Source organism: Canis lupus, chromosome 22 (genome assembly GCF_048164855.1).
Source record: "Canis lupus baileyi chromosome 22, mCanLup2.hap1, whole genome shotgun sequence".
In the NCBI taxonomy this organism is placed as follows: Eukaryota; Metazoa; Chordata; class Mammalia; order Carnivora; family Canidae; genus Canis; species Canis lupus.
The window spans coordinates 17990967-18005706 of record NC_132859.1 but is presented as its reverse complement, the minus strand read 5'-3'; the positions used below and the strand labels follow the sequence as shown (position 1 = coordinate 18005706).

The 14740-nt window shown below is 53.7% G+C and overlaps 1 protein-coding gene across 4 annotated transcripts in view; it reads left to right on the top strand.

Annotated features, from left to right (window-relative positions):
- The first annotated feature begins 3390 nt into the window (after positions 1–3390).
- MRAS (muscle RAS oncogene homolog) overlaps positions 3391–14740 on the top strand; it is a 57113-nt gene continuing 45763 nt past the window's right edge. For 2 of the 4 annotated variants that reach the window (XM_072792573.1, XM_072792576.1), the window contains exon 1: positions 4481–4614. The gene's annotated coding sequence lies outside the window, so the exon portion shown is untranslated. Of the gene's footprint in view, positions 3591–4480; positions 4615–4924; positions 5056–14740 lie in introns of those variants that run through there. The other 2 variants (XM_072792575.1, XM_072792574.1) reach the window with 2 other exon arrangements.

The following is a 14740-nucleotide window of genomic DNA, read 5'->3' as shown; positions in this document are numbered from 1 at the left end:
AAACTGTAGGTCATAACCCATTAATGGGGCATGAAATCAGTTTAATAGCTCTTGATAACATTTTTAGATGAAACAGAATAGAATAGATCAGAGTGTATCACATACAGTGAAGATAAGTATTGTTTTGTGAAACTTTTGTTTCACTTGTGTGTGCATGTGTTTGGTTTTCAAGGTGAAACCTATTCATTTCTATGGGTTGCAGCCAAAAATGTTTAAAAGCCACTGTTAGTTTAAACAGAGGAAGAGCAAAGGGAGAGAAAAACAAATGATCAGAAACAAAAGTATCCATTGAGTATGGACAACTTTTTGGAGACATTTGGCCATGACTGGGAAATGGGCTGATTGAAAGCTGCTCTTCAGTCCCCAGCAAACAAGAGGGAATCCACATGAGGGAGAAACCACAAGCATCAGAGAAGAAAATCTTGTGAGGCTTGGCTCCTCATGGGGCTGGGGCAGCTGGGGATCTGCAGAGGGTGTAGCAGGGAGAGCCGAAGATGAGAGATGACTGAATTTGGACTGGTACAAGCCATGAAAACCCTGAGACAACAAGACTGTGCCATTCTTGGTGCCATATCATAGTTAGCCCAGCCAATAAAAGACTGCACTTGGCCCAGAAGAAAGGTCAACTGAGGCTCTTCTGCTAACCTATGGTGGGTGCTTCAGAGTTAGCAAACGATCTAAGTCTAGCCACAGACCTGAGGAGACTAGTATCCTTTTCACCTTCTCCCTGCTTTCTCAACACCAAACACAAACACAACTGACCAGCCCATTGAGGCCAACAGACAGGGGAAAGAGTATGGGCTCTGTGGTCTGAAGCCCTTGCCTTTGAGTCTACTGGCTGGAGGGGATTGGGTTTGTGTCTCTTCATGTCTAAAACAGGGCAGGTAAGATCTGCACAGGTCATTGGGAGATGTGCAGACTCATCATCATGCCCACGTCTGGCACAGTGAATGTTCAGGAGCTCAGAGCTGCTTTTACCCCCAGGGACCACACTGGGACAGGTAGTTCTGGAGGAATGCTGTGCCACAATGACTGGGCTGGTTTCTGGCCACTGAACCCCCAGGCACCAGTTTGGGTCTATTCTGAGGTATGGCACTCAGCAAGCCTTGGGGCAGAGAGGCCAGCACAGGACAGGGCAGTGGATGTGGAACATTTGCTGTGTCTCTGAGCCAGAAGGTTCTCTAGGTCGGCCCAGCAACTCTCGTCTTTGCCCTGTTGCAAGAGCTGGCTCCTGGCCTTGTGGCTGGCCTTGGACTTCAGGGCCCGAAACTTGGGCCTGAGCCCAGTCTGGGTTTTTAGCCAGGAGTCGTTTGGGCCAGGAGTCTGGCCTTCTGTCGTGCTGTGAACACACCTGGTCAGCCACGTGGATCTGCAGAAGTTTTTGGAAAGACTTCATCTCCGTCATACCTCAGCATATAAAGATTTGTCTCTCTCTTCTCAGCCTGAGTGTTACTTGTTCCTCAAGCCCTGGCTCAACCATCACCTCTCACAGAAAGCCCGCCCTGGGCATGCGTGCCCTCCCCACATTGGGTTAGGTGCCCTTCCTCTGGGCACACACATGCCTCTCTCTTCCATACCATTTGCCCTCTGCGGGCACTCTGCGTTTGCTTGGAGGTGGGTCCCTGCCACCGCAGCTGGCACACAGTAGGTGCTCTGAAGGTGTTTACTCAATGAAAGAATTATCTAACTCTGGCCCCACTTTCCTGTCCAGTGCCTCTGTTTGCCAGCAACTGAGCCATGCTTTATTTCAGGGAGTAGAGGAGGCAGCCCAAATGGGACAGGTGCCCTGTTGTAAGCCACGACCTACATTAGAGAATCCCAGGTACCTGCATGTGGTTCCTAGTTGTTTAAGTGCCATTTCTGCAGAGATGGGTTTTTAAAGACTTGTGTATGAAAGTGGTATAAAGATGAATCTTTGATCTTGTGCAGGCGCTGTCTCAGCTCAAGCTGAGGGCAACCCTGCTAACGCCCCGTGCCATTTAGGGCCAGGAGAGGATGTTTCTTGACAGAGGGAGCCCAGGAGGGGCCAAGAGACAACCAGGATACACAGACCTCCCAAGGCCTGTGGTAAATGGAAGAAAGTGGCAAGACCCAGCCAATCACAATGAGCATCTGTCTGCCCCAAGCCCCTTCCTCAGCCAGTTCTTTTACCCCCTACCCAGGTTAGATCCTTGATAGCTCTGAATGCACTCCCCCTTGACACGAGGACTCTTGTGGTCTACTTCAGAGCAGCAAGTGGAAGTGGAGGGACACCAAATGGCTGTACGGGTACCTGGGATGACAATCAAAACTTGCATGGGATTGGCAGCCCCAGCACAGCACGAAGGACTCGTAGTAAGCTCCCCCTAGGCTTGGGGTAGAAGGTGAAGCTCTCAAAATGACAAGGGGATGAGTTCCCTGGCTGTGTAAAATGGTTCCAAGTCATCACCAAGGTCCGGCCACCAAAAAAGTCCTCAAAACTGACACCAGTTATCAAAATTACAGTGAAATACCACTTCAGTCTCATTAGGGTGGCTATAATAAAAAAGATAGTGAGTATTGGGGAAGATGTGGAGACCTTGGTGGTCTCTCCCGCATCGTTGGTGGGAATGTGGTGTAGTTGCTCTGGAAAACAGTTGGGGGCTTCCGCAAAATGTCAAACACAGCTAAACCTATATGGCCCACAACCCTACTGGTACTTCAGTTCTGCTCCCGGATATGTCACCAAGAGAAGTGAAAAACATGTTCATACAAAGAGTTGTACACGAATGTTCACAGGAGCATTATTCATACCAGCCAAAACGTACAAACAGCCCAACTGTCCACCATCTGAAATGGAGAAACAACATGTGGTGTATACATCCATTGGAATATTATTTGGTCACGAAAAGGAATGAGGTGCTGCTTCACACTGCAACACGGATGAACTTTGAAAAGATGCTAAGTGAAAGAAGCTGGTCACAAAGCACCACATGTGGTATGATTCCATTTATATGAAATGTCCTGAATAGGCAAATCCATAGAGCCAGGAAGCAGATGAGTGGTTTCCAGCGACTGGGGGGGGGGGGGGGGGGATGGGGAATGGGGAGTGAATGCAAATGGGTAAGGTATTTTGGTAGGGGGGGAGGGATGGAAATGTTCTGGAATTAAAAATCGTGGTGGTCCCCACAACTTTGCGAATATACTAAAAACCAGGTAACTGTACACCTTTAAAGGCTGGTTTTATGGCATATGAATTATATTTCCACTTTTTTTTAATAAGGAAAAAATGTCAACCGATCGAAAGGAGTTCGGAGAACTGAAAACAATGAGATGGAGCGCGGGGGTCGGCCGTGTCCGTCGCATCCATCTGACCGGACTTTGGGCCGGGGAGCGGCGCGCCAGGAGGGCCCGGGGCCAGAGACGCGGGGCCAGGATCTGGGAAGAAGCAGGACGCCCGGGATTCGGGGCGGACGCAGTCGAGGTGGCGGCCCGGGTCGCTAAGGACTGCGGAGGCGTCGGCGGGCTCAGAACTTGCCGAGCCGAGCGGAGACTCCAAGGCTGGGGCACCGGGGCTCTCGGAGAGGCCCCGCGCTCTGCCCTCCAGCGCCCCGGACCTGGGGTCTGAGCCCGTAAGTGCGCGGGGGCGCGGGGCCCCTCGGAGCCGGCGGGGAGGGGTCGGGGGCCGGGAGTCGGCGCGGGTGGCGGGGACCGAGCGGGCGCGGGGCGGGGGGCGCGCGGGGGGGGGCCCTCGGAGCCGGCCGGGGGGTGTCGGGGGCCGGGAGTCGGCGCGGGTGGCGGGGACCGAGCGGGCGCGGGGCGGGGGGCGCGCGGGGGGGGCCCCCTCGGAGCCGGCCGGGGGGGGGGTCGGGGGCCGGGAGTCGGCGCGGGTGGCGGGGACCGAGCGGGCGCGGGGCGGGGGGCGCGCGGGGGGGGCCCCCTCGGAGCCGGCCGGGGGGGGGGTCGGGGGCCGGGAGTCGGCGCGGGTGGCGGGGACCGAGCGGGCGCGGGGCGGGGGGCGCGCGGGGGGGGCCCCCTCGGAGCCGGCCGGGGGGGGGGTCGGGGGCCGGGAGTCGGCGCGGGTGGCGGGGACCGAGCGGGCGCGGGGCGGGGGGCGCGCGGGGGGGGCCCCCTCGGAGCCGGCCGGGGGGGGGGTCGGGGGCCGGGAGTCGGCGCGGGTGGCGGGGACCGAGCGGGCGCGGGGCGGGGGGCGCGCGGGGGGGGCCCCCTCGGAGCCGGCCGGGGGGGTTCGGGGGCCGGGAGTCTGCGCGGGTGCCGGGGACCGAGCGGGCCCGGGTGCGCGCGGGGGGGCGGCGGGGTCGCGGCGCCCCCCCCCCCCCCGCGAGCGCCCGCCCCCGCCCCCGCCCCCGCCGCCCGCCGCCCGCCGCCCGCCGCCCGCCGCGGAGCTCTATTTTTAGCCGGCGCTGTTGCAATATAAGGAATGCGCGGCGCGCCAGGCGCTCGGGGCGCGCGCGGGCTGCGCGGTCGCTTTAAGGAGGCGCCGGGGCGGGGACGGGCCGGAGCGGCCGGAGGGCCCGCGGGCCGGGAGCCGCCAGTCCGGCCGCAGCGGGGCCGGCGGGCGCGGCGCTGCCTCGTCTGCCGCGCGGCCATGCAGCAGGCGGCCTGAGGCCGGAGCTGCCCGGGGTGCGGCGCGCGGTGAGTGGTCGCGGCCGCCGGGGGGGGGCGGGGGGGGCCGCGCTTTGTTCCGCGCGGGAGGTGTGGCCGCCCCGCGCCGAGTGCGCCCCGGGCCCCGCGGGGAGTGGCTTCTGCCGGCGCCGCGGCCCGGGCGGAGCGTGGGGGGTCGAGGGAGCCCGACACCGGGGAGCCCCCGGCGGAGGCCCGTCCGCCCGGAGCCCCGCTCGCGGAGCCGCCCTGGGTTTGTCGGCCGCGGGGCGAGGACCGGCGGGCTGGGGCGGCGGGGAGGGGGCCCTCTGTCTCCCCCGTTTCTCTAAAATGGCGCTAACGTGGGCAGGGACCCGCCGGGGGTGTCGTCAAATTGATCTCCGAGTACGAAGCAGCCTGCGGCTCCGGCTCCGCGCGCCGCGGGGCCCGGTCATCCATCGGCCGCGGGGCAGTGCCCGGGCCTGCGAGGGCGAGGTGAGCCCCGGGAACGCGCGACGGGGTCGGGCGGGGCGAGCTGGGGTCGGGCGGCCAGTGTGGAAGCGCACGGAAGGCCCCCGGAGGAGGCGATGCCTGGCGGGGGCGGGGGCGGGGGCGGGGGCGCCCACTGACACTCCGTGGCTGGAACTGAGGTCCGTGCCGGCCGCGGGGAAAGCCGAGTCCGGAGGGAGAGACCGGGGCCACCTCATCGGGCCCTGACCTCGGAGCTCCGGGATTCCCCTGCCTCCTCCCCGGAGCCTCCTTGGGCTAAATGGTTCTTGCGTGTCCGAGGCACGCGCACTCCGTCCTGGACCTGACCGGAGAGAACGACTGACAAGGCTCAGAGCGCAGTCCTCGGAAGAGTGATAAGGGGGGATCTGACTCGAAAACCCTATAGCCCCACCGAAATAGTAGCGGCTCGCAGGGCTCGCACAGACCAGGCACTTGACCGGAGCGAGCTTGCTCATCATTTGGCAAGACTCTCCCAGATGCTTTATTGTAATCCCCACCTGCAGATGGGATGCTGCGGCTAGGAAGTGTCGGTCACTTGCCCAAGGTCTACCTAGAGACCGGGTGGCTGTCCAGGCCTCTCTTCTGAGGGCCTGGCTGTCCCTGTCTGGAGGGCTCCGGGTACAGCCTGTGTGGCAAGCTGTTGCACTGTTGACAAGCACGGGTTGGTTGGAGCGTGGGGTGCTGAGCTGTTGGTATTAATAACCGACACGTGTCAGGGGCTTTGCAGTGAACAAAGCGCTTCTCCGAAGCGGTTCTTAGAGTTTCTCCTTCTCTTCCCAGGGAAGAAACTTGAGCTAGCTAACATTTTATAAATCTCCTAATTTCCTGTAAATTGCAAGTCCCTGCTGACTAGGCCTGAAAATGTTTCGGGCCATGGTTTTCAACCCTGGGTCTGTTCTCACTCCCGGCAGCCAGTTAGTTCCTCGGTCTGTGGTTTATGGTGTAGTTTGTACTTTCTCTGCCAGGTCAGGAGGTATTGGGCTTTGATGCTCTGGGGTTTTCAAGGCTGCAGGGGCTGCCAGTTTCTCTTAGATGCCAGTGGTGTTGAGTAAGCCGGGTGCTCTAGTAGAACTGCCCACCCCCCACCCCTGGCCTCAACATTTCTTCATGTAGAAAAGGGTCAGAGCCCCCTGCTGAACCCCAGTGAGGCAGGAGACAGTCTTCTAGGGCTGCCTGCTTTGCTCTCAAAAAAGGCAGTTTGCATTTTCCCCTACTCATGTTTTCGCCTACAGAAGACATTCTTGCGGCAGGTATAACTTTTATTTTATTATTAGCTCTAACCATAGGTATTTCACACTTTGAGTTGATCTGAGCTGCTTCTAAAGTGACAGATCTCTGGGGGTGGTTCTTGAGTTTGAGTGATCACCTGGAGCCAAGGAGGACTACCAAATGTGATGAACTGAGCCAGCTCCTGGGGTGACTGATCCTCACCTCAGTCAGATTTGCATGGGGACCAGCCTGCTGGATCAAGTGAGTTCTCAGGGAAGCGTGACCTCTGCTTTATATTTCACATGTGAGTAATGAGTTCTACCAATGAAATGCCCCCACACGGAGTGTTCTTCCCTGCAAGTGATTGAAAACATACCTACTCATGAGCGTTGTATAGTTTGTAAAACCATACATAACATGAACTAACTGGGAATATGTTCTTGCGCCAAGCTGGAATATTCTCAAGCATCAAGAGTTACAGAGGTTCTGAACCTCAAGGCAGGCATCCAGCCATCTAAGATGTACAGATGTACAGTTACCTTTGTGTGGGAATGGGAAAAAGGGAGGAGCTGAATGACTCCCTGGGCCCTGGGGCATCTAGCAAGTATCTGTTATCTAGAGGCTGAGCAGAGAATTCAGGGTCCTAGAGAAATTTTGTTGGTGGACTCTGAGGCCCTGCCAACCTTCCTAGTCTTGGGTGTCACCACTGGGCCTTGTGGTGCTGGACCAGAGGGGTTGCCTTTGGCTGCAAAGAACAAAACCCAAGGAATAGCACATTAAGCAGAGTTTAGGTCTTCCAAAGATGCCGAAGATGTGAAGTTGCTCTACACAGAGATGAGATACTAGTGGCACTTCCAGCAAGCCCTTGCGTGGGAAAGGCAGCCAAGAAAGCTGAGGGTCTGCTGACCAGAGCAATGGTTTTTACCTTATTGGGTCACAGCCTCTTTAGTATGCCAGTGAGAAGCCCAGGAAAAGTTGCTTGGGTGTACAGAGTGGGGCATACAATTCAGGGGATTCATGGATCTCTGAAAACAAGCCCTGGATTCCAGGTTAGGTCCCCTGGTCTAAGCCATGTTGTGTCCCTGCTCTTTACCAAGGACCTACTCTGTGGCTCTGCCCTCCCTGCCAGATTATGGCACTTGGGATGGCAGAGTCAGGGGTCAGGAGTGAAAATGAGAGGGCCAGTTGCTGGTGCATGTTTCAGACAACAGAGCTGACCTTGTCGAGGCTGAGGTGACAGCCGTGTTGTACCCCTCAGTGCCTACACTCTGGTGCTTATCTCCAGTCTCCTGGGCGATGTTTCCGCTGCATGTGATGAGGTTGGTCTCACCTGCTCCCAGAGACTCCACCCCCCGCCCGCAGCCCCCCCCCCCCCCCCCCCCCCCCCCGACTGAGCACCAGGTTAGCATAATCCAAGGCAGCTTTCTGCATTTATCCCTCTTGTAGGGTTCTTGAAGTAGCAGTGTGTATTTAACTTTTTAATGTCCCTCTCATTGACCTTTAGTATTTATGGAAGCTTTTCAAAGTGGGGTGTGCTGATGGCCAGAGGCCAAATGGTAATATAGGTCATTGCTGGTTGCTGAAGTGACATCAGAGGGGTTTTCATCTCCAGAACTTGGCATCTGGCCACCTAGATGGATAAAACACCGTGATGTGATTTACGTCTGGGTTGTGATGCTAATGAGATTTGGGACTGCACCGAGGGTGGATGAGGATGGATTTCGCTCTGCAGCAGTGTGGTGGTAGGATGAGGAGAGGATGGAGAGTTGGGGGCTCTGCCCCCTCGTCCTGGTCCTCTGTGACTAACTAGAGGGCCTTGGGCACATCCCATGCTACAAGGGCCCAGGCACCATCTGTGACTTCTCTCCTTGCCCTCAGGGTTGTCATGGGATTAGATGAAATACACAGATGAGAACATGCTTGGGAGACCAGAAAGGGCCATAAGTATTAAGAGCATCATCAATATTCAAGCAACCTCAGACAACAGAATCATAGATCCAGAAGGGGCCCCTGGAGCATAGTAGTAGATTCAGATCCCGTAGAGCACATTTCTCAGAGTGATCAGGGAGAGGATTTTAGGTGGGGCACATACGACATCATTTCATCTTAATATACTTGTTTATGTATGTTATAAAACTACAGACATCCAATCAAACTCAATTTTTGAAAATGGATATTTTGTTCAAATTAAGCTTAGAGAAAGATTTTAAGTTAAAGTTAAGTTAAAGATTTTAAGTTAAAAAGTATGGTGGAGAGCACATGGCTCTTGATCTCAGGGTTGTGAGTTGAAGCCCCATGTTGGGTATAAAGATTACTGAAAAAAAAAAGGTAAATAGTATGGTGATTTTTTTAAAGGTTTTATTTTTATTTTTTTTTTACTTTTTAAAAAAATATTTTATTTATTTATTCGTGAGAGACACAGAGACACAGGCAGAGGGAGAAGAAGGCTCCATGCAGGGAGCCGGATGTAGGACTTGATCCGGGGACTCCAGGATCACACCCTGGGCTGAAGGCAGATGCTCAACTGCTGAGCCACCCGGGTGTCCCTAAAGGTTTTAGACAGAGAGAGAGAGGCAGAGACCAGAGGCAAAGGGAAAAGCAACCTCCATGTAGGGAGCCCGCCCGATGTGAGACTCGATCCTGGGACTCCAGGATCATGCCCTGAGCTTAAGGCAAATGCTCAGCCGCTGAGCCACCCAGGCATCCCAAAAGTATGGTGATTTTAAGGTAAAGATTAAGCCAGTAATAGTTCAGTAGTAAACAAATACAGTCCAAATGGGAAGGTGACCCGTTGAATAAAGGCTGGAGACTTTGAATAGGGGAGTGGTTCCCTTACAGTCCCTCCCCTACTCCCTTGGCTTCTGCTGCACCCCTCTAGGGATAGGGAGCTTGCTGCCCCCAAATCCATCCATTTTTCCATTTGGGGATTCTTGTCCTTGTTGAGTTCTTTCTTACCTCCCCACTCCATTCCCCTCCCTCCTTCCTTCTCCCCTCACTCCCCTCCTCGTCCCCTCTCTCCTTTCCTCCCCACTCTCCCCTCTCCGTTCCTCCTTCCCTTCCTCCCTTCAACAAAGACTTGTGGGCTGGCCCCAGGCTAGACACTATATTAGCCACATCTAGGCCTCACAACAGTTGCCATTAGCCTTTTACATGTGTGGAAACTGAGGCTCAGGGAGATCGAATAGGCCACTTCCAGTCAAAGCCCAAGAAAAGCAGAGCCCAGGAGTCTGACCAAGGTCCATCTGGTCCCCAAGCACATGCTCCTTCTGTTACACTGAGCTGCTCCCAGAACTGGATGACCAAAAATGACACATCTCATGTTTCCTAGTGCTCATGGGGCTGTGCCCCTCAGGTGTCTGTTCCCACAAGATCAGTGCTGCAGCGGAGCAAAGCCCTCATGAGGAAAGGAGACCATGCAGCCTCTGCTAGAGGATATGATGAGGCAGCTGAAGCCACCAAGGCACAGAAGGAGCTGGTCGGTGCAGAGAGGCAGAGAGCCTGGGTGGCAGTGGTTTTCCCTGACTCCCATTAATCTTATAGTCAGCTGTGAACCCCTAAATAATTTAGGCAATTGGTTTATTTTTTAATTTTGGAAAATGAAAAAATTAAAATATAAAGGATCATACAACAAGCACCACGTGCCCGTACCCAAAAGGAACAGATGTGGCTATTTAGCCTACACTCAATCCATCGCACGGTAGGTCAGGACTTCAGCTGTGTCCCTGGTCCTTAGGCCTGGCTGGTTTGGGCCTGTCCTCCCCCCTGAAGCGAGCTTCTGAGCCTGGGTCCTGGGTTTTCTCCTACGGGCTCTTTCAGCCTCCTGTCCCCTATGAATTCAGCAGGTGCCACCTGGTTGGTTGCCCATAGCTAGGGAGAACCCACCTGGGAGGGGGCTTTTGGACTTCACCCTTATCAAAAAAGTGGATCTGCTCTCGGAAGCACCTGCTGGATCACTGCAGGGTCAGCCAGGCTGCAGAGCACACCTGCCCCAAGCGAGCACCGTTTAAATGGCAGACATGTATATTCAGAAAAGAGAGAGAAAAAAACCATGATTTTCTTTTTATAATTAGATGACAGTGATTCACTAAGCAGCTCATTTTAAACACAAAACTTAGCAAAATCCTTTTTCTATTCCAAAGTGTAGAACTCCTTTAAAGCACAATGTGGTACCTTTCCAATCCCTGGCTTCCCCACTGCGGCCGCTGCCACAGGAGAGCGCTGGTACCCAGGTTTGGACCCTGCTCTGCAGGGCCAAGGAAGGAGGGAGGGGCAGCTGTTTGCACCCTTCTCCCTTCCACCCACCCCCTGACTCTGGAGCTGGAGCCTGAGCCTGAGCCTGCCTCCCCTCTCCAAGCTTACGCCTGGGTGAGAACATTTAGCAGAGGAGTGTTTTTGAAAGCCAGGCCGAAGAGATTCAGAAACTTCCAGGAAAGCCTTCCACCCCCATACAGATTCCATTTGTGGGGAGTCACAGTGGCGAGGGAATGAACTAATTTCATGAGAGAACATGGGAACCTGAGGTGGTCCCCAAGTCCTCTTTATTAAGTGGTAAGAGTTGCAATATTCGCTATCCCTGAGTGCCCCACAGGGAACAACACTGCCTGCGTCCTGTCCCCGGAGTCTGACGCAGATGCTGCAGGAACCAGCCTGGGAGCCCCAGGACCTCAGAAGCACCTGCTTATTGTGCTTTCTCTTCCAGTAAATGGAATCGGAGACTGCACCAGTGCAGGCAGTTAAACATACTATAAAAACAAATCCTGTTTGATTATACAGAAAGACACATACATGTTACGTCTACAACCCCACTTCTCTCTTTTTTTAATCCAATGATTTGGATTATTTGTAATTAATTCCTCCCTTTATTTCTAACCCTCTTTTTTTCTGGCCCCAGCTTTAACATCACTTACTTAGATGTCTGCAGTATCATTTTGTTTCTCTGTCTCTAGTTTCCCCCCCTGTAAATCCATCTTAAAGTTGGACAAAAAGAAATATCAGAACCAAATCTGAGCATTTTACTCCCGTGCCTGTAGACCCTTAATGAGTAAGGAGAAGGGGCTAGTCCTACCAGATAATAAAATACTGTAAAACTAGAATAAAGTAGTGTAGCCCTGACACAGGAATAGATAGGTCAATGAAACAGAATAGAGCACCTCCCCTGAAGTCCCTCCTCCCCCCCAAAATCCCTCTTTATTTTAAATGAGACCCAGTTTCAAAAGAAAAGTTCTGGTTTCATAAGAATCTGCTGCATATACTATGTGTTAGGCTGCCCTACTATGCCAGATACCAGACTATACCCGAGTACCCAAATAGTGAAAATGTTTGTGGGCGTCATATGGAGCTGTGTGGTAGTGGCTGGAGGGGTGGTTAAGATGGGCCCATCCACCCCATAGAAACTAATCATTTGGGGGGAGGAGAGTTTTTGGGGACAGGTTCTTGCTTCTCCAAAGCAGCATATATTCATTTCAAAAGCAAAATTAATTTTAATTTCATTTAGGTTTTTTATTTTTTATCCTTTAGAGTTTCAACATACCTTCTTGAAAATTCCCCATTATAGATAACCCACACATTCACCCACCCCTTTGTATTTGAATTCCCCTGGAAATGTAGGGCCCAGAGGAAGAGAGTGAAGCAAGCCCATCTCTCTTGGCCAGGACCATTCTGTCGCAAGTCGGCTCAGCAGCCCAGAATAGCCTCTATCATGCTCTTCTGTCAATGACGGCTTTATTGTAAGCAGGGATGATGGAAAAGGGTGGAGCCACTGTCCCAAAGCCTTGGGGGCATATATTAAAAACTAACTGTATGAGATCTGTCTTCTCAGCCATCCCTCCACACCCACATTCCTCAGGTTGAGATTCCTTGGGCAGAGGAGCTGGGAAGGCCTGGTGCTCCAGGAAGCCAGGCCCCAGGTGCCCTGCTGGCCTCCCAGGGAGCTAAGGGCTGCTGGCCTCAGAACCTTCCCACCCACCCCTACTCACTGACCCCTGACCCCACCCGCCTGCAGTGGACAGCGGCCTGAGTCTACTTATCTGGGACTGGGTGGGTGTTTCCTGCATGTTTGAGATTTTACAGAGGAAATAAAAATAAAGAAACAAAGCCTTTGTTTTACTTCTGGACTCAAACTGGGGACGGCTGGAGGGATGGAAAGGGAGAGCTGGAGTAGGTCACTTGGCACTCCAACAAAATAACCATTCTAATGAAGCATTTAACAGGGACTTTTTTCTATTTAGGGTTGGTGTGAGGCAATAGGAAAGACAGGGCGGAGGGCTGGGAGAGCCTCTTTGTGTGGAGGGAGAGGGCCTCTGGCAGGGTCTCTGGCAAGGATCTAGGGCCACCAACAGGGCTTCAGAATTGACAGCCAGGGGGGCCAGAGTGGGTGTCAGGCCTCCTTTCCTTCCTGAGAAGACCCACAGGAGAGCGAGAAAAAAACATGGACTGCAGGGCCAGAGGACTCCTGCTCCACTTTCTGCCCTGCCACCTGTTGTCATGTGACCTTGGGCGGTCCCCCGCCACTGTGAGCCTCCCTTGCCTGGTTCATAACAGGGAACAATGCAACCGTAACGCAGATATTCCAGGCACCCTATCCCAGTTGTTCCTGCCCCAGTTACACTGGGCTAAGCCCTCATCCCACATATGTGGAAATGGGGAGGTGCTTTCCCCAGAGTTTCGTCATTCTTCCCAAAGGATTTTCTCCCTGTAGAAGTTCTCTGACTGTATTTATGTATTTTTTTCTTTTTTTTTTTAAGACTTATTTATTCATTTGAGAGAGAGTGCATGGGGGAGGGGCAAGGGAAGAGGGAGAGAGTCACAAGCAGACTTGAAGCTCAATGCAGAACCTGACAGGATGGGGGCTCAGTCTTATGACCCTGAGATCACAGCCTGAGCTGAAACCAACGGTCAGACACTGAACCACGTACACCCCCCAAGTGCCCCAAAATTGTTTTATTTTTTTAGGTAGGCTCCACGCCCAGCACAGAGCCCAGTGCGAGGCTCTAAGAGTCAGACGCTTAACCAACTGAGCCACCCAGGTGCCCCATTATTTCTTTTTCTTTAAACACTACCCAAGTGCTGATGAAAATGCTCCCCACCTGCAGCACTTCTGAGGATGTCAGGGTGGGGTCCATATCCCCTGGCCATCAGACCTCCTGGGTCCACTGCCCTGTTTTGCCCCATGCGTGTATGCAATTGGCTTGGCTTCCTCCTTCCTTAAATCCTATTAAGCCACAGCTAACAGGCTTTCACCAAGGGCTTATAAGAAACGGGGTTACCGGGATCCCTGGGTGGCGCAGCGGTTTGGCGCCTGCCTTTGGCCCAGGGCGCGATCCTGGAGACCCGGGATTGAATCCCACATCAGGCTCCCGGTGCATGGAGCCTGCTTCTCCCTCGGCCTATGTCTCTGCCTCTCTCTCTCTCTCTGTGACTATCATAAGTAAATAAAAATTAAAAAAAAAAAAAAAAGAAAGGGGGTTACCCATTGCTCAGAACAGGGCAGAAGTTAAAATTAAGCAGCAGACATCCTCCTCTTGCCTGCTCACCCCTTAGAGGGCTTCTCCCTGCCTGTCTGTCTCCTAAAGCCTTGTTTGCTACTATTTTCCAGGGACTAGTTTTCCTGGACACTTTTCCCCAGAACTTCTGAGAACTCCAAATTTCCATTACTTTTGATTGCACAGCAGTAATGAAATCTTTCCTGGACTAGGCTGCGGGCCTGTGCTTTTGCTCAGAAAAAAGCCACTAAAAGAGCTCGTCTAAGCAAGAAGTACATGCCCTAGCCTTCCACCGCTAGCTAGGTGTTAACTCAGCACTGTCAGTACTGGACACATCAAACTCCCAATGATTACAGCGAACCCATGAGTCAATTTTTTTCCTTCCTGTTAGAACATTGTGCCGCATAGCTATGAGGATGAGAGCTGACGTAAATCAGTAAACATTTATTAAGCACCTTCTTTGTGTCACACATGTGCTGGGCACCCGAGGTACAGTGGAGAGGCCCCCAGAGGACAGGCCCTCTGTGCTCCTGGAGCTGACCATGCCATTATGAGCAAGTAAGGGATTGAGTGGCAGCGTGCTCAGTGCCATCAGGAAGGACAGCCGAGTGTTTGGGATGGTGTAACAGTAATCTCACCTAGTCTGGGGCATGCTGGGGGGTGCTCAGGGTGGTGTACGTGAAAGTGAAGTGCTGAGGATGTGGTCAGGACTTAATAAAGGGACACTGTAATGATCCATCCTGGCCACAGGACTCAGCCCGATTACACCTCCAGCAGGTTACTCCTTCTACCAATAGTAGTTTTGCACAGACGGGTTTATAATTTTTCCAAGATTACACATGTAGGAAGTGACACACCCACGATTCAAAACTGGATGTGTTGGACCCATTACCAGGCTCCCAATATCTGCTCTGCCTCCAGCTTTCTGTCCCTGGGATACCCCCTGTGAGATAGGTTATGAGGTGGGGCATAGCCCCAAA